Source organism: Alligator sinensis, unplaced genomic scaffold (genome assembly GCF_000455745.1).
Source record: "Alligator sinensis unplaced genomic scaffold, ASM45574v1 scaffold215_2, whole genome shotgun sequence".
Taxonomy (NCBI): Eukaryota; Metazoa; Chordata; order Crocodylia; family Alligatoridae; genus Alligator; species Alligator sinensis.
Window position 1 is genome coordinate 744413 of NW_005842400.1, and position 18856 is coordinate 763268.

At 46.5% G+C, this 18856-nt stretch overlaps 1 long non-coding RNA gene across 1 annotated transcript; it reads right to left on the reverse strand.

The window, feature by feature from the left end:
- Positions 1–4682: 4682 nt before the first annotated feature.
- Positions 4683–6847, reverse strand: LOC102371496. Its single transcript, XR_324560.1, has 3 exons — positions 6822–6847; positions 5075–5181; positions 4683–4779 (listed from the first exon to the last, which is right to left on the reverse strand). It is a non-coding gene; the product is annotated as an uncharacterized LOC102371496 (long non-coding RNA).
- Between the last annotated feature and the right edge of the window lie 12009 nt (positions 6848–18856).

Genomic DNA, 18856 nt, shown 5'->3' on the forward strand with positions numbered 1-18856 from the left:
CACCACTTCCAGTCTTCTTCCTCCCCCAAAAAGGGGATTCTCAAGTAGAAGTGGAAACTGGAGATATAAAAAAAAAAGTGAACAACTCAGAATAGACCTGGACCTGAGGTGCTGGCAGGGTAGTGGCAGAGGGGTAAGACAACTTCTGCAAAGATAGGGTTCAGGGCAGACTAAGGTGCATTGGCAAAGATCAGTTGAGCAGAATAAGGTTTTGCAGAATGGGCTTGAGAAGCCTTAACAGAACTGTGTCAGGGAAGAGGACTTGAAGAGCAGGGCTCTTCAGCAGATCAAACATCAGGTGTATTGGCAGAGATGTGTGAGGAGTCAGGGTTGGCATAGCAGGAAGTGCAGTTGGCCAGTGTCGCTATAGTACTTACAACTGTTCACCTTCAGGGAGCTTTACAAATACTGGCCCATTAATATCTACCAAGTCCCTGTGTAGGAGGTAAGCATCATTTCTCCAGTAGGTTAAGTGAGTTGCTTGTAACCACAGGGAAAGCCACTGTTAGAGTCAGGATTAGACTGTACTGCTCTTGGACCATGACTATGCTTTGACCAGTGGGCCTCTGCCCTTGTCTTCTACACAAGTCATTGTTAACTGCTGTCACTCAAGCTGGCATGGTTTCCGTGTGGCTCCTCACACCTCCTTGTTATAACTGTGATTTTTCAAATGCTAAAATTCCCAGTAAAGCCATTGATGCACTCAAAAGGCGCCAGGCTGCAGCTGAGGCCAGCCTGGGGAAATGAGAAGTTGAATCCTTAAGACAGGACAATCCAGTGCAGGAGGGAGAAAGGAGGAGTGTGCTTGCTGCCTGGCTCTTTGCCTCTGGGGATGATGCAGTGGTACACCAGCAGCAGGAAAGGGATGGCAGTGTGTCTCCTGTTTCAGCAGGGCACATGGTATGTCTTGAATCACATCCCTGAGTAAACCTGTGACTCCATGAGAAGGCCCTGCAGAATGGCTCTCCCCAGCCATTCTCACCTTGCCCCTGCCCCTCCCTCCTCATAGCTCTACCTGCCAGGACCTGCCTGGGACAAAGATAAAATTATACAGCTCTAACAGATGCTTCAAGTCCCCACGCCCCTCCCCTTGCCTCCCCATGATCACCGCTCGCCTGCTTCCCAGCGCTATCCACAGCACCAGGGAGTGCAGACAGACGTGGCCCGATTTCAGAGATGCCAATTATCTGCAGCTCCTGTTGGCTCCAGCTGGAGATGCAAGGGCTCAGCACTTCCTGAAATCAGAGTGGTCTGTAATTGTGGGCATCTCCAGAACTCAGCTGGTGGAGGGCTGGGATGTTCTTGCATCTTGCAACTGAAGGGAGTTGGGTGGGATAGTTCATGCCCTAGCTTCTCGCCAAAGGATTGTTCCCACTGGAGAGGTGCTGAGGTCAGATGGGGCTGAGTAATAGCATGGCAGGGAGATAGGCACATCCTCTCAGCCCCTTCCACCCCCAATTCCCCCTTCATCCAGTCCAGCATGCACTTCTTATCCCATGTGCCATGCCCCAAACCCCACTGCCAAAGTTTATGGACTGACTGCACTTTTTATCTCACCTGGTTTCTCTGAGTGTCCCAGCCCCTGGCTCTAAAGCAATCATCTCTCTCTTGGGGAAGAATCACATAAATCTCATCTCAGATGAGCCCTTGGGCTGCAGCCCCTGTGATCACCTATGATAATTTCAGTAGGCTCAACTTATCTGCAGTGCCTGCATTTCGGTTCCCTCCAGCAACAAGCAGGAACAAGGCAGTCTTCTTGAAACAGAACGCTGTTTACAACCACAGACAAAATAGGTCTCAAAAGAATAGTAGCCTGTCTCTCCCTACAATTTACCATTGCCTAGATCTGGGGGAGGCCAGCTTCTTCAGATTCTCTTTGTAGAGCTTCTTTCTGTGTCACCTTGTCCCCACCCTCCTCCCTGCACAGATCTGAACAATTGACCTCCTTTCCCTTTCTGTCCTAAAGAGCCTATTGGGAAAAAACGCTTTTTAACTTAGTGGCCTTTTGATCAGGTTCCCAGTCTGACAAAACAAGGCTTGCATCTTTATTAGAGAAAGGATTTAGGAACTTCCAAACTAATCGTTGTCCCCACTGTCTTTCAAGTATGTGCCAAGGTGTTCTTGTCCGGGGCCTTTGTGTTGTCTTCCTACTTGTTCTTCTTGCAGCTGGGATGGTCCAGAAATTGTGGGAGAAGCAAGGATTTCCTAGTGCAATATATTTTATTCAATTAATTATCCTAACTGCATAGCTGGTGCAATAAAAGATATCATCATAAGAAATCCTTGCCTCTCACATACTTGTTCTTCTAACAGCCCTCACTGATGTACTCTGTATCTCAACAATGATGGCACATACAGTATTTATAAAATTATTACATAGTAGCTCTATACCTGGCACATCTATGTCCCCCAAATCCCCTTCATTCAACCCAACCCAACCCTCCCTCTGCATCATTCTAACTTCCACTCAACTCCCCATAGCCTTTCCTTTTTGCCTCGTTTTCTTCTCCTCTGTCTCTGCTTTTTCTCCCTCTTCTCCTCAATTCTTTGTTTTCTTCTTCCTTTTTTCCTATTTTCCTCAGCTTCTCTCTCCATCTGCCCTCCCTTCTCCTCCCTCTCCTGCTGTCTTGCTTCTCTCTGCCTGTGCTAACCCCAAAGGTTCTGTTGCTCTAGTATGGATGTGGCCCCAGCAGTGGTGACAATGGCAGGAATATTAGCATAAGCAGCTTCTAAACCATTGTGCTATCCAGCCAACTGAGAGCATGTCTCAATAGCATGTCAGCAGAAAACACCAGTTACTGGCCTGTATGAGCACTATGGCTATCGCTGGAGCTGCATTGTTGCTGAAACAATGGTTGGAGAATTCCAGCAAATCTTCAGTGTAGGCAAGGCCTCTGAGTCTGTCCTCCGGCCCTGCCCATGAGCTCATGCAAAGGCATTTGCCTGATTAGATTCCCAGATGTGCAGGCACACAATAAGGCAGGGAAACCCTTGTTATTCTGAAGTTCCAGCACTCCCCCCTGGGAGCATTTACCCTTCCTATCGCTTTCTTCCAGTCCGGGACTGCTCAGGTGTCCCTCAGCAAGAACAGCCACCTGGGTTCTGGGGCTGAATCATTCCCCTTTCCTGTGGTCCCCACCTCTGAGATTCTTCATGTTAGCTAGAGTTGTCATAAACAACAAATGAATCAGACACCTATGCTAATGAGAAGTCCTCATCTGACAGATGGGACAGTGCCAACCCATATAAGGGTATATTTTGGTCTGTATATTGCAGCAGCATCACCACACCCAGCTGCTTGAGCCTGGATTCCTGTATTGAACACTGTACACTCTTGAGTTCACAAAGGCTGCAAAGTCTGCATCCAATGTGCACTCCAGGGGGCATGGAAAACCCCTTTGAGTTACTGTTCTCCTGCCTAAAAATAAGAGGGCTCCAGTTCAGGTTTTCTTGAGCAGACCATGAATGCAGGTCAGGCTCTTTCCTGCCTCAAAGGGCTGTCCCCACAGTCTGCTTCAGGTTTGGACAGAATGCCAGCTCCCTTTCTTGTCTTGTTATTTTACTTGCTATCAGTTACTTGAAGCAACCACAAACAAATCCCGGGCTGGGTTTCTGTGCAAGCATCATCCCCGTCAGGGGCAAAGGAAATGGCTGCTCTTGTAGAGAGCCAAAATATTTGTGAGTAGCTCCAATGTGGAGTGAAGCTTTTGTCTGATGGATGCCAGCTTAGGCCTCTCCTCAAATGCGTGGCTTCCACCTGTCAGTCAGTCCTGCTGAGGAGTCAGTCAGTCTGTAAGTATGCTCTTACTCAAGCACAAAACATGAGGTTGAGGCAGGACTCAGTGGGGGAAATTCTCTGGCCTGTGTCATGCAAAATAGATTATTGAAGTAGTCCCCTCATGAATTTGCAAGGTCTCTGGCTTCAGCTCCATATGAGCCTTTTGGCTCATTCTGAGAGTGGCAATGACAAAGTCAGCAGGAGAGAAGCATGTAGGTAGAAGGAGTCTCACCAGAGTGGATGTGTGAGACCATCCTAAGGAGGCAGATTTTAGGCTTGTATATCATGGTAGTGGAGGATCCTGGCACTGAGGGGCCAAAGCATGCCCCAATCACTCATGCCCGTGGCATAATCTAAACCTGGAAGTGTGCTGGCAGTGAGGCTGCTCCAGGCTTGCCCTTCTGGGCCTGTCCTCAAACCCTCCACCTTTGGCACATCTGAGAAGAGGCAATAGGAACAAATCTGGAGCAGCCACATGTGAAATGCATTGGCAGGCATGGGTGGATAAGACATGGGTAGATAAGGCATGGGTAGTCCGTGATTCCCCTGTCCTCTCCAGGACCAGCCATTACATTCAGAAGGGACTGTTGTGACCATCTAGTCTGACCTCCTGCATAGCACAGGCCCAGGAATTCCAGAGAATAGTTCGGATGTCCCCCCATTCTGTGATGATGAAATACTATACAAATATGCTCCCATCTTTATCGGCTTTGGCTTTAGCATTCTTCGCATTTTGCTATTTGCAATCTTGTCTCTCCTTTCCGAATCACTCCTTGAGTTACACCTCCTCATGATAATCAGCCAGGCATCATTCAGGGAGCAAAAGGACAGGGAGGAGAAGAGGGTGGGGACTTTTAGCCAGGTATCCCAAAAGATCTCATCAATGCTCTTACCCGGTTGGCAGGAGAGAGAGCTGGGGGTGGGGGCAGATAATCACAGCTATTCCTTTTCTTGTTGGCAGCTCTGGGTACAGGTAAAAAGTGCAAGGCCTGGTGTTATCTCTGGTGAAAGACAAACAGAAAGGGGAAAGTGAGAAGGAATTCTTGATCCAAGAGGGCTCTTATCTCCCTTCCGTTTCCCTTGCCCCAGAGAGATATGGTGGGCTCAATGCACTGTTGTTCCTCTCAGGACCCTGCCTCCTCCCTTCTCTCCACCCTGGCACCTGTGAGTGACTATGACTCTGTGTGAGCGGTTTCTAATCCACACTATTCACTACTCCTGTTTGTGAGATCTGCCCATCACACACACACATGCTCGCACATCACAGAGGCTCTGCCAACACATCTCACTCCTGACCTGCAAGCCCTGGTCCCCTTCTCTTCCAGATGTCTTAGAGTTTGCTGCTCATCCCAAAATTCACAGAACAGAACTGATTTTCCCAAATGTGTCCTGAAAGGCTACAGCTTGCAGAGAAATGAAATACAAGTGTATTAATTTCAGATGCTGTGGTATAATGTTATCATTACATGAAGTAGTACATGCCAAGATGTGGCATCATGGTCTTGTAACACAATCCTTGTGTTTGGTATGCCAAACAGAGACAATTCAAAGGGTATAAAAATGAACATTGTGTAAAACCAAGCCGCCTACATGGAGAGAAGAACAGGAACTTGTTCCCCATTTTAAGCCCATTTCAGAAAGAAATCTTAGCTATTGAGTCATATACAAGCAAATCCGTGTTGCTCAATAGACAGTAACTAATTACCACATCTTACGACTTCTCAGCTCATACTTGTAATTAAACCACTGAGAGGTCAACAGATTTCTCCCATCTTTGAGCTGAGGCTTTGCTGCATGCCTCTCTGGTAAACAGAAGTGTGCTGTGAGCTGGGAGAAATGCCCCATCTCTGACATCTTCCCCACAGCCTCACCTCATCCTTTCTATCCAAGACACCTGCAGTTTCATTTGAAGGAGAGGGGATGTGTAAGCTATTTCCCAGAGACATGTTAAGACATGGAGGGAGGAGGGGACTGTGTTAGGTTATGCAAATCTGTAATGGGTTCATGATATGTTAAGAGGCAATGCTGTCCTTAACGTGAAGAAGACCAAATCTGCCCCTTTAAAATAGGTGGGAAATTACAGCAATTGGAGACAGGGGAGAATAAAGGAAGAAATGTGTTACTTGATACCAACGGGTGAGTATGCTGCCCTCTCCTGAACAAATAGATAGACCTAGTATCTCCTCTTGACTTCTTGTTTGTGTCCATCCATGCAGCAGTTAGAGCAGAACCCTGTGATAGTAACCAGTGGAATCACTGCATGTTGATCTCTGCCATGTGATCTTTTGTAGTCCCAACTAGTGCCAAGTGACTGAGGCAAAGAAATAAAGATCAGTCACTTATCGGTCCATCTGTGGGTCCCAACTTGATTATGGAGGGACAGGAATAAACTCACTCTTTGGCCAAAAAGGAGCAAATGAATCGTCTGCAAAAAAGCTGGAAGAGGCAACTGCAGATTTGCAACTATTGCTGGAAGAAGGGGGCAGAGAAGAGCAATCAGTGTGGATAAAACTGTCCACACCATTCCAGATGGCAGATCCAGAGGCACTGGTGATGTGCAGTACAGAAGAGAATTGCACACTGCTATCTATAGCATCTCAGGGATACTTTGATCCATATGAGTATAGCACTTGGGAAAGACTTCATAAAATAGCAGCTTCCAGGAAAGGCTATTGATCATTAGGTTACAGAGCTATGGAATAAAGTAATCTGAGTCTGAGCAGCTCACAGATGGCTGCCCTGACTAGAGACAAAATTATTTTATGGTATCACTGGCAGCAGGTCAGATCAATGTTCTTACAAAGCAATGCCTTGACTTGGCAAAGACGAGTGGGCATTTGGAAGGCTGGTTAGAACTGGGCTTATTCAGAGCTTGGGTCTCTATCAATCCTGAGCCTGTCTTATTTTGGTGTGGAGACTGTACTCTTAACCCAGTCAGTTGGTGGGTGAATCTGCTGAAAAAAACATACATTTGTCATTTGGTCAAGTTCAGGTTCATGTTAGAGAATTTGTATGCGGTGCATATATTTTTGGTGAGTCTTACCTCATGAAGACCACTGAAGAAATCATGCCAAGACATCAATATGGAAGTGTTTCATATCTCTGAACTAAGCTAAAAAAATTTTTGATGACCTGATTTGAAGTGAAGACAGACATCAAGCACAGTGGGATTCTGTATGCAGTTCCACAATGTGAGGAAGAAAAGAACCTCAAATTGAATAAGAACAAATACCAAACTTCCCTGCATAAGAAGAAAAATAAGAGGTGTTATCTCAGATCTGCAGAGTCTATGGTCAGCAGCATCTCATCTAGGTGCCACAAATGGGTTATGGCTGAGAAACTCTATTTTTTTTATTCCAGTCAAGAAGGAGCCAAGCTCAAGGAGCCTGGTAAAATCCTCTGACCTATCTGAGACCCACTAAGGGGACACTAAATGTCAGGAATCAGCCAACATGGAGAAAGCAGCAGTCTTATTTTGAACATCGGGGGATGGATCCAGAGGAGTTGCAGTGGCACTGTTGCACCACCATTTGGCTGTGCCGCACATGAGCACTCAGAGCGGGGCCTGCTTGGAGCTCCTGCCTTTGCATGGCCAGCCCCTGCCCCGATCAACAGGCAAGCTCAGAGCTTACTGCTCAGGTCAAGCCCCAGTAGAACCCAGTGCTGAGAACTCAGAGCTCACTGAGCATGCATGTCACAGCCCAAATGGGGGGCAGCAGCCCCCTTGCCCTGTTCCTGGATCCTCTGCTGTGAACAACTGCATGGCTGACGGTCAGAAGGGTCTTATTTTGTCAGTTCACATGGGCAGAGCTTACTTTCTGGGTGGAATTCAGAAGAGTAGTGCTGCTGCTTTCCTCTTTGTCCTCTGCTTGAACTCTGATGGTACAAGAAAAACAAAACAGTTTGGCTGGTCTTAAGAAAGGTGGCTGCAACTGCACAAATAGAAAGATCCCAAGACAACAGAACCCAATGGGGATTCATGGATATGAATTTTTGAACCTAGGTAAAAATGTCTTCCTGATTTTCATAACTGAATTCTCCACTGTGGTATATCTCTCCCAAGATCACACTGGCATATCCTTGTTATAGAAACCCCAGCAGTGAAATATTGAAATTAATAAAAACCTTAAACTCTTATTCAATGCAAATTTGCACAAATAGCAGCTGCTTAAATACAAGATGATCACCCAATGGCATATGCTTCCAAGGCATTGACTAAACCACAAGAGAACAATGGAAAAGATTCTGGCATTTATTTTTTATTTGTGAGTGGCTTCACTGATATATTTAAGGTCAGCAATTGGTGGTAGTTGAAGAGAAGGCATTGGAAGCCTTGTTACAGAAACCATTGTATAAAGCAGGGCCTAGACTTCAGAAAATTATCATGAAACTGAAAAAAAATGATTAAATATGAAATTCAGGCTTGTTTTTAAAAGTGCCTATCAAAATAAAAGGAGAGAGGTACAAAATGAGGAGTTTTGATACAAGTATGACTCAGACACTACCCCTTTCTGGAGCAACATTTGAAAAGCTCAGATAAGAAATGCAAATATGGCTCAACTTTAACTGACTGGAGACAGCAATTAGAGATGGACAGTCGACATAAAAAGCCCAGGTATTTCCAAGCATAAAACAATGAGAGCATAGTGTCTAAATGACTGCACATGATAGCTACTGTGCAAAGGACAGGAACTGAGGAATGTAAAAATATTAGGTGTAGTGCAAACATATCTCCAGGCCTTGAACCCTTCACACAGGACCAACATGAAAAAAAACAATCATGGTGAAAATAGACTCCCAACGAGACCTCTTTGGCTCCCAGCTTGTAAGTTTTTGAGATGAGAACTTTCCTAGCAAGATTTTGCTCTGAGTTACACCCGGGTAAAACCAGAATAACTCCACCAAAGTCAGTTAAGTCATCACTGAGGCCCACCCTGATAGCAGAATCTGCCTCCTGTCATCTATAAGTAGGAGCAAGCTGGGGTGCCCAGCCTGCTCGCCTGCCTCGGCTGTTACACGTGCTGCCTGCCTCGGCTGTTACACATGCTCCTTGGACGTCCGGTTCTTGCATACGCAGGCCTGGAAGGACTCGGTTTGGATCTGATCCTCGGACGTCCGGTTCTTGCATGCGCAGGCCTGGAAGGACTCGGTTTGGATCTGATATCACAGTGCAGGGACTTCTCCCCCGCCGCCAAGAAGCAGCCAGGAAAACCCCACCTGCATCAGGGACTTGTCACAGGGAAGTTGCATGGGAAAAAAAACAAACTCGCTTGAGGAAAAAGGAGCGTGTGCATGTGCATGCACGCGTGCTTTGGGGTTTGTGGCTTTGCAAAGAATCCCCAGGCTTTTTTCCATGAAGCTTTAAAATGAAACATTCAAAATGTAATCTGAAGAGTAGGTTAACCAAACGATGTAATAACGATCATTCTTAATTCAAGATTACTTACCTTTCTCCATTAATCATTGCATCGCTGAATAGATAGCTTTGGTATCCAAGGCCTATTTTTGTGATTATGGGGGGGAAAAAACAGGGAAAAAATGGGTCTCTGTCCATATGCCGATAGGCAATGCTACCAATCCTGTTTATTGAGGACTATGATAGTCCATGGTATTCATCACTGAATGCTGGCATCTGGCCTGTGGGAGAGGAGTCGGGTGCTGTGCAAGCGCCTCAGAGATCCGGGACCCTGCTCTGCAGAGCTTACGGGGCATTTTAAGGACAAACAGGAGTTGAGAGGGAGGATTTCCAAGAAGCAGCAAGGTGAGTGGGTACCCTTGGAAATTCCCCTCTGCCTTGTGGGGCAGAGCGCCTGGGGAGCCTTCTCTTTGGAGGTGAGACTGTCTCACTTTTGGATTTGTTTTTTACTAGTTTTTTCTTATAACTGGCTGGGGGGAAACGGTCATTGTTAAAGCACTTGACTGGGACCCAGGAGCTTGGGCTGCTCTTCCCAGGCCTGAGGTGAGACAAGACACTCCCTGGGCCCAGCTGGGAGACGATCCTGTCCCTTCCTAGAGGCGTGGAGAGGCCTGGCTCCTGGTCCCTGCAGAGCCCCCGGCTAGCGCAGGGTCAGAGAGCGCAGAGTCTGTGCCCCAGCACCGCCGCCAACAACTGCCCTTTGTCTTGTCTCTTATTCTGCCACCGTCCCAAGGCTGGTGGGTGTCAACCCCTCGCGTGGAGCAGTCATGCAAATGCCTCGGAGCCGTCACCTGGGACTCCCTGGGGGCACCCTGAACCATCTACCATGCCTTCATCTATTCCATCACCTCAGCTGTCTTTGCCCTTTGCTCTTCTCTCCCACTTCCTTCCCATTGCTGAATTGTCTCAACAGTATAATCCATATTCACAGCTTCTGCATATCTAAGCCCAGTAGCGTGTCTGGCTTTGGTGACCTTTCCCCAGGACAATGGCTGCTATTGAAATCAATGAGGAATGCCAATTATGACTTGCAAAAGCAAAGGCGTTGGTCTCTTCCATACAGAGAGGGTTCCGCTTAGCACCAGCACAGCTGGGAGTGGGGGAGGTTGCCCTGGGAAAAGATGTAAACCATGAGCTTGTCTTTCATTCGCACCCAATTTCTCATGCTTTGCCCTATGGTGCCAACCCTTTGGGGGTCACACAGATGCTTCCCTGCTTAGCTATGCTTTTTAGCAAATTTAATACCAGTGCAAGGTGCCAGATGAACGGCTCTGAAGATTGAAGCCCTCTGTTTTCCCATAGCATGACCTGCTTACTGCACAGTTAAAAGCTTCCCACATCCACCACGCATCACCAGTGTACGTCAACCCTGCTAGACAGGGACCACCTCTAGGGTTCAGAGGAGAGGTCAGTTTGCATGGCTCACTGAGTCCTTGGTCCTTTTACTGAGACTGTCAACAAGCGGCAAATTAATGCCTGGCAACTGTGACTAGTATGTTCTGTCTTTCCATAGATAAATACCTGTGTGACTGGGAACAGGGGAGGGAGTACAGAGTAGCCTCCTAAACACGGGACTAAGAGATCATCTGAACTCTGACAATGAACTTTTGGTAACTTTGGATGTCTGCTCCTGTTTCCCTATGTATAAAATGCGGATAATAATACTTCCTTACCTTACAGGTCTGTGAAGTGGAAATAGTCTATGTATGTACAACACGTTCAGGATAGAAAGAGCTACATACATTATAATTACATTGTTATAGATTCTAAATATGCCTACAAATTTATTTCACCGGAGTACAGTCTACCTTAGTGACTTTCAGCCAGGTGCCATGGCACCCTAGGGTGCTGTGAGATCCTTTTAAAGGGTGATGCACAATATCAGCACAGCTGGGTGTGCAAACATCTACACAATTCACAAGATAAACCCAGAGATTTCAAACAGGAATCCAGTGTCAAAAACATTCTGAGCTGCTGCTGGCTTTCTGAGTCCTTTCCACAAAAGAATGGCTCTGTTAGTTTTTGTAATAAAAAAACAAAGAGTGAAAACTAAGGACTGGCTTTTTCTGATGAGGTCCTTTGAGTCCAACAAGGTTGAGAACCACTGGTCTAAGCAAACTTCCCCAGATCTTGATCCCTCTGAATTTTAAATTTGCATCCAGTTCTGAAATTTCCATCCAGCCTTATCTCTCTGAGCCAGAAATTGCAGATTTGAATTGCCCCACACAAGAAAAAGATCCTTGCAAGGGAGACCCATCTTTGTATCCCATCTTCTAAACACCCACTTGATTGTAACTAAACTGAGATAGGATTTTAAAAAGCACAGCGAATGCCCAGAGGTGAACAGTTCCCATCTCCATTACCAGGCCCATGAAATTCAGTGCCCATGGAAAATGTTGCCCTCACAGATTCAGATTTCAGGTGCTATGGCAGTGAAAGGAGGTGTAAATGTGTTGCTTATCAATGAAGATGAAACTTGCTCCTCTAGGACACTAGTTAGAAAACAAGTCAGAAAGGAGAAGGTTCCCAGGCCTCTGGGAGCTACACTGAAAACAGTGAGCTCAAAAACTCAATCAGCAAAACAAATAAATGGTATTAACTAGTACATTCTTTAGCTCAGGCATTCCCATCAGCCCAGAAGGCAAAAGGGAGGTCATAGAACTGAAAAGTCTTTGGAAACTTGTAGGGTCAGGAATCTTAAGGCTCTCTATACTGAGAGAAAGCATTGTGTTAGAAAATGTGTTAATTAGCACATGTTAACTAAGACTATTAGTAAGTGAAACTATAATAGTTAAACTATTTCTGCCTTTAGTGTAGGCAAGAACATTTGAGTTTAACAAACATGTTCTCAGGTCATAGTCAACCCTGGGGACCATAATGTCGCTGGGATAATTTTTCCTCAGCATAGGTGAGTCCTCAGAAGATGGAGAAGCTTCTTTCCAGAATTCAGAAAGAGAGAGAAACTCCAAAGCAGACAGAGAGACCACCCTAGAGAACATTAGTGAACCATAGAGTATGGACAGTCTGAGGTTACAAAGCCAGGGATTCTGGAAATGTCTTTTTGATGTACAGTACTGTGCGAAACCCATCACCGATTTACCAGTCATTGCCCCGTCTGTTATCTCTTTGCTTCCTGAGGGGTCCATTGCTTTATCCTGGGCAAGAAAATATGGGTTACACAATCCTACACTCCTTTCCAGTGTTCCAGGAATGTGTGTATGCGTGCGTGCATGGGTGGGCGGTCATACACCCCCTGCTATTAGGTCCAAAGGTTGTTTAACAACAGACATGTATGCCCCTCCCTCACAGAAAGGCACAGACACACAGAATTTAGTCTTCCTGCTGGGAAGGCCATCCAGAGAGAGTTTGACAGCCGACTGCAACTGAAAACATGTGCATCTCCAACATGGTAATCACTTTGAGAGCTGGACCAAAGATGAGGAAAAGGCAGTGAGTTATATATAAAGCTACTGCTGCTTCCAAAGCCCTGCAGTTCAATCAATGTACAGAATAGGAAAGGAATAACTTGTGTGCGTTAGTTTTCTAGTTTTGGACTGGAAAGAAAAGGACAATGTAGACTCAGTGATTTGCGAGGCATCCACTCCTTGATGACCAAGATTAGTAGCAAAGGTGTCTTGTGGTACACAGGCATCCATGTATGTGCATACATAGAGAAACATGGGTGACTTCCCAGACGCACATACAAATACAGAGAGGCATTCATGCATACACACATTCATACATACAAGGTGTTCTGGACTCTCATTTGCATGGAGACATCTGCTTACATGATCATACTCATATGCACAGAGACTTTCTTGTCTTCCCACAGAGACCCATATAAAGACATGTTCCTGTATACCTATCCACATATCTGTAAGGATACACACTTGCTTCATAATGTGTATGTACAAAGAGTCAGAATATTTCAGTTGAGTCACAGACAGATAGACATAAGCACTCTCTTGGTTCACAAGCACAGACACACAACTTACCAGAACACATCCACCCACCCATTCACAAGTCATATAATCAGGTACGCAACAGACCTCATGCCAAACAGCCACCTGGGGGGTAAAGGAGGAATTTTGCTCAGGGCATTTTGGAACCAAATCTCACCATTGCAGTCCCAGTGGCAGGTCTCAGGCTCAAGTGGAGCATTGTCACCAGCTAGTTATTTGTCCTGCTGGCATTGCTCACATTCCAGTGGCTGTGACAGCATGGTGCTCCCACAGGGCAGAGTGACCTCAGAGAGAACTGAGTAGGGGAGAGTGAGAAAGGAAAGCTGGACAGGTTGACAACAGGGTCCAGGGTCCAGGGACCAGGCTATGAGTGGAGCTGTGAGCTGTGTTTTCTTGAGATAAGTGTGACCTATTCACACACCCCAGAGCTGAGGTGGGAGCCATGTCTTTACGTCTAACTTGACCTTCTATTGTGACTCACAAACATTGTGGGAGATACACCTCCCACAACCTACTGGAACTGGTAATCGAACAGTTTCTGAACCCCTTGTGCCAACACCCTCACAAATGCACATGCATATTTTTAATTATTATTTAATTTGTATCCAAGGGCAAATTAGTCAAAACTGATTCCAAATCCAAGAGTCCAGAACCAGAAGTGGCCCTACTACCTGCAAGCATCCTCCACCTGCACCTGGGGCTTCAGATGTTTCCAAAACCTTTGGCGGGCATCCTACTTGCAGGCCTGAGCCTGAAGGCTTGGGGTTTGGATACCCCTGAGTTTTGCTTGCCCTTAGCCATAAGGCCCTCGGAGCAAGCAAGGGAGGAAACTCCCATTTCTGTAATCTGGGCTTAAAGCTGCTGCACCTCAGTGGGTACTGAACCACGCCAGAAGAGCAGCTCTCCTACAATGTGGTTCAAGAAAACTCACTTCTTGGACACAGATACATGGTATTTCCCCTGCCAAGTTTAAAAGCCACTACGCTTGTCCTGAGCTTTCAAGAGGCCAGAGTGGGATTGGGGCCACTCAGGGAAGCCTTGACCTTGGAGTCAGTTTCAAGGTCCAAAGGTAAATGCATCTCCAAGACATGTCCAGTGAGCCATTTTGTTTTGGTAGAAACCAAGTGCAGTCTAGGGGCATTCAGAATTTGGGAGGGAGGGGAAAGGAAGAAAGTTTTTGCCCTTTTGAAGGTTTTGGATGCCCTTTTTCCTCTTTCTACCCTGTCTCACAGGCTCAGCCAGTCTGCAGAGCCCCTCTGCAAATGTGGAGAGAGGAAGATAGGAAGAAGGGGATCAAGCATGGCACTTGTGTGTTACCAGCTCCAGTCCAGCTTGTGGTACATAATGTGGCCAGTCTCTCACCCCTGACATTTGGCCTGTGCCTGCCCCACTTTTGTGCTGTCTGTGAGGACCGCTGTCAAATGTTTCAGCCACCTGTGTCCCATGTCCCAGCAGTGAGGCAGAGTAGCCCCATGGATCAGTGCCAATTGCATATCAGTAGGCATGCTGGAGACAGAGAGCTTGAAGGTAGTGCTGGACATGTGCTCAGGGATGCTTCAAGGTGCCTCATTGTGGGAAGCTGCTGTATATGGAATGGGAGTGAGTGGGCAGAGCATGTGCCATGGTAGCACTCTTGGGCATGGCACAGATAGTGTAGACATGGAGCCTCAGTGCATTTCCTAGTGGGACAGCACTAAAATCCACCCCCAGCATTAGCCTGTGTTGGCTCTCTCAGCAGAAGGTCACTGGGTGGTCATGTCTTAGAGGAGAAAACATCAGTCTTTCTAGCCCAGAGCAGAGGGGTTGGACCCGATGATCTCACAAGGTCCCCTCTAGGTCTAAACCTCCGTGAATCTGTAAACCCCTTTCTCAAGCCTTCAAATAGTGCTACCTTGCTTTCACTGCTTTGCCTAAGTAATTAAAGAAACACATGCTCTTGGAAGATAAGAGGGCTCATGCTACTGCATCACATTTGAAACTCCGACCTGGAGTGCCCAGGACTCATCAGTCCAGCACTTTTCACCAGCATCTAATTTATATAGCATTAACAATATTGGTTTAGAAAAAGAAAGAAATGCTTTCTTTCAATATTGGTTTAGAAAAAGAAAGAAATGAGGGGAATTATTACAAGGTAAACAGAGGAGAAGAACAAAAGGTGCTGCATTTATAGCTCGTAAACCTTCTATTTACCGATTTTCATGGTGCAATGGAGAATCGAGCAGGCTAGCTCAGATATAGCAGCATGTTCTCCAGCCTTGTTCACCCTCAGTGATGTCAACAGGGGAGTGGTTCTCAACCTTTTTAAAGTCAGGGCACTCCTCAGAAAACACCGGCTCCAAACTTTTATTCATTTCTTAACTACAGAAAAAGAATACAGCAAATCTTCTGTTGTAAATAATTCTGAAAGACCATAACCCAGCAAGATGGTCTTGATACCCATCTTGCTGGGACCATCTGATCCCAACACTCTTTGCTGCTCAAGTGCAGGGGGGCTGGACCCGATGATCTGTAGGGTCCCTTCCAGCCCCTAACAAGTATGAAACTATGAAACAGCTCAGAATGTTTTTGATACTGTGGACTCCTATTGGAAATCTCTGGATTTATCTTGTGAATCATGTATAGATGTTTGCACACCCAACATTGCATGGTACCCCAGAGCATCCTTGAAAGAATCTCAAGGAATCCCAGGGTGCTGCAGCACCCTGGTTGAGAATCACTGAACTATGAACTAGAGTGTATTGGATCTAGTACTAATCTCTGGAAAACAGTGAAAAGTGTTCAAAGAAGGGAACTGGGTCAGACCCTAGTCCTGGTGAAGACTTGAGGTACTTGAAAATTTTTGACTTTACAATGACAAAATGTTGGACATTCTGGGCTATTCTTTTGTGAATATTTGTTGCTATAGTTTAAGAGCATATAGAGTGGTTGTTTAAAAAAAAAAAAAAAGCTGTTTTACATGGTGATTGTTTATGTGTTTTTCTCTTTTGATCAACTCCAATGAAAGCACATGAGCTTTGCCATTGACTTTAATAGTACTGGCACTCAGCCTTTTGTCTTTCCATTTTGCCTGTAAATCCCCAGATCTTCTGGGACCCTATGCCTAGTAAATATAACATCTTAAATTGTTACCACTAATGAGAAGAAGAGAAAACCACAGAATTGAACCACTAATGAGAAGAAGAGAAAGCAAGGTGGAAAAAGGGAAAATTACATTTCTGAAATTAGGAATAAACATAAATGACCCCTTGGTAGGGATTGTCAGGGGTCATCTTGGTACCTGCCCTTAATGTTGAATGATGGGAAAGGAAATATAGCTCAAATGAGCTAATTAAATGTATATTATTTCCACTGGTTTACAAAAAAACCCCAACAGTCTTGGAGCAGCTGCTGGGTCATTGTTTGTGAATTTAAAAATAAAGATTCCTTGGCACTGATTGCAGAGACCATGGCAGCCTCCTTGTCCCTCTGCCTCACATTTATTCTAGGGTTGTGGTTTCCAGCCTTTTTAAGTAGGAGATCACCTTTGGCATTTAAAAGCAACCCAAGATCTACCGTGTGCTGCCACCACCCCGCCCCCTCTCCGCCACCCAGCAGGTAGATCTGTGGGGAAGGAAGGTGGGGGGCAGATCGAGGCACAGGGAGAAAAAATTATTTGGGGGTGCCCCCCCCAGCAAGTAAGTCCCACCCGGCCAGGGCCCCCCCCAATTTTCTCCTGCTCCTGCCTCTGCAGCACTGTCCCTCACCACGGGGACCTTGATCTAGCCCCCTCCCCTTCCCTTCCCCACAGACTAACCTGCTGGGCTGGGCTGCATGCGTGAATGCACGCAGGCACTCAGCCCCCCACCCCAGCCTTGGATCGACTCCAAGAGGCTCTGAGATCTACTGGTGGATTGAGATCCACTGGTTGGTGACCACTGTTTTAGGGAGAGAGATGCAGAGGAGGTTGAGAAAGGTTGGCTGAAGCAACGTATTGCTCAGGTGTGTCTTGGCTTTCACACCTCTTTCCCCTCTGGCTGCTCCAGGAGCCAAGATCTGCTCCAGTTGGTGGTGAGGTGTAGATGGGCCCCACACCTTAGAGAGGTGAGGATATCCTGCCACAGAGACGGCTAATGGTGGCAGTCCAGATCATCTGAGGAGGTTTGATTTCCGGTGGCCCTGACACCTGTTTTTCCCTTTCCTCCCTATGCTCATTAGCATGATGCTTTCTGGCAGCTACACCCAAACCTGGAGACTTTGAGATGAACATTTCTGTTCCCAGTCTCTTATTCCCTAAGCCTCCAGTCCTCCCAGCCAGGAACAGGAGCTGAATTCATAACCTAGAAGTAAAAGGCTCCATATTCCTTCCCCCATCTCCTGAATTTTTCATCACCCATGTCTAATTTATAAGTTGGACAGGAGCAGCAGTGCCATTCCCTTCTGCCTCTCCCACTCCCAACAGCTGGTTTGTTCCTCTCTGTGATTTAGCCCCCTGTGTTCTTGTCCTTTTCTTCCCTCCCCTGCTCCTTGTGGGGCTACAGTGCTTTCCCCCAACACTTCTACCACGTTTGGCATGCCGTCGTTGGCACATGAAAGCGACATTCCAAAGAGCCGGCCCCCAGATTCTTGGCAAAAGGAAAAAATAAGACCCCCCCCTGCCAAATTATGCAGCCAAAGAGTGCAAGGTGTGGGAGGGTCTGCCTGCATTTGAAGTCATGCTCCACCTGCTCACCGCCTTAGAAATAAAATCAAGGATGGAGACAAAACCAAGGATAGGCTGGAGGGAGCTCCTGCTATGGTTTTCCAAAGTAAAGGAAGGGCCGAGGTGATTTCTCTGCCTGTAATCAAGCTTGCCCCCTACCTGGGTACTGCTGCAGCAGTTGGCTTTACCCCCCAGGAGCTCACACAAATGCTGTGGCAGAGCTAATGTGCTGGTATGCATCAGGTGGCTTCAAGCACCAGAGATTTTTTAAAACATTTCCTGGAGAGGATATTGCTGATTCCCCCTGCTCCCATTTCAAATGGCACCAAGCAATCCTGTCAATGCACTTGTGCTGGGGTTTTGTTTTGTTTTTTTTTGTTTATTTTTTCAGGAACAAGATATAAACTCTTCCCATGTGTGCATTTAAGACACGTGTTTGTTAGGAGGTGTTGGCTCCCTCCTTGGTTGTGGTTCTGGGAAAGAATTTGTATTTAAAGAGGAAAACAAATGAATAGATTCCCCAGATACTTGCATACACCCTTGCTACGCCTATGCTTATCACCAGCTAAAGGGGAAAAGCTCAGTGGGAGTCCCTTGTTAAAACACTGTCAGCAAATCATTTGGTGCCCACCTTCCCACCCCCACCAGCTTTTTCTACCACTGCTTGTTCTGAGATATGTTCTTCTTTTCTGACCCACTTTGCTTTCAAGAGACAAGAGGGAGTGGGAGAATGAAAACTGATGTGTGTGAGCAGTACTATATATAGGGACCCTGAACTGCAATAGCAGGAGGTGCTTCAGGTAAGAAGGCAGCTCGGAAGGCAGAGTGGTGTAGGAGCCTGGGACTGGAACAGTAGGGAGTGCTAGAGCCAGGCTGAAGTGTGCTGGTGGTGCTGTGTGGGTGGCCCAGGGCCAGAATGGTAGTGGGTGCAGGAAGAAATTGTGATATTGAAAAGAAAGACTCTCTCTCTCTAAAAGAGCTCTCAAGCTGGTGCACAAAAATGTTATTTTCTGACATTTATC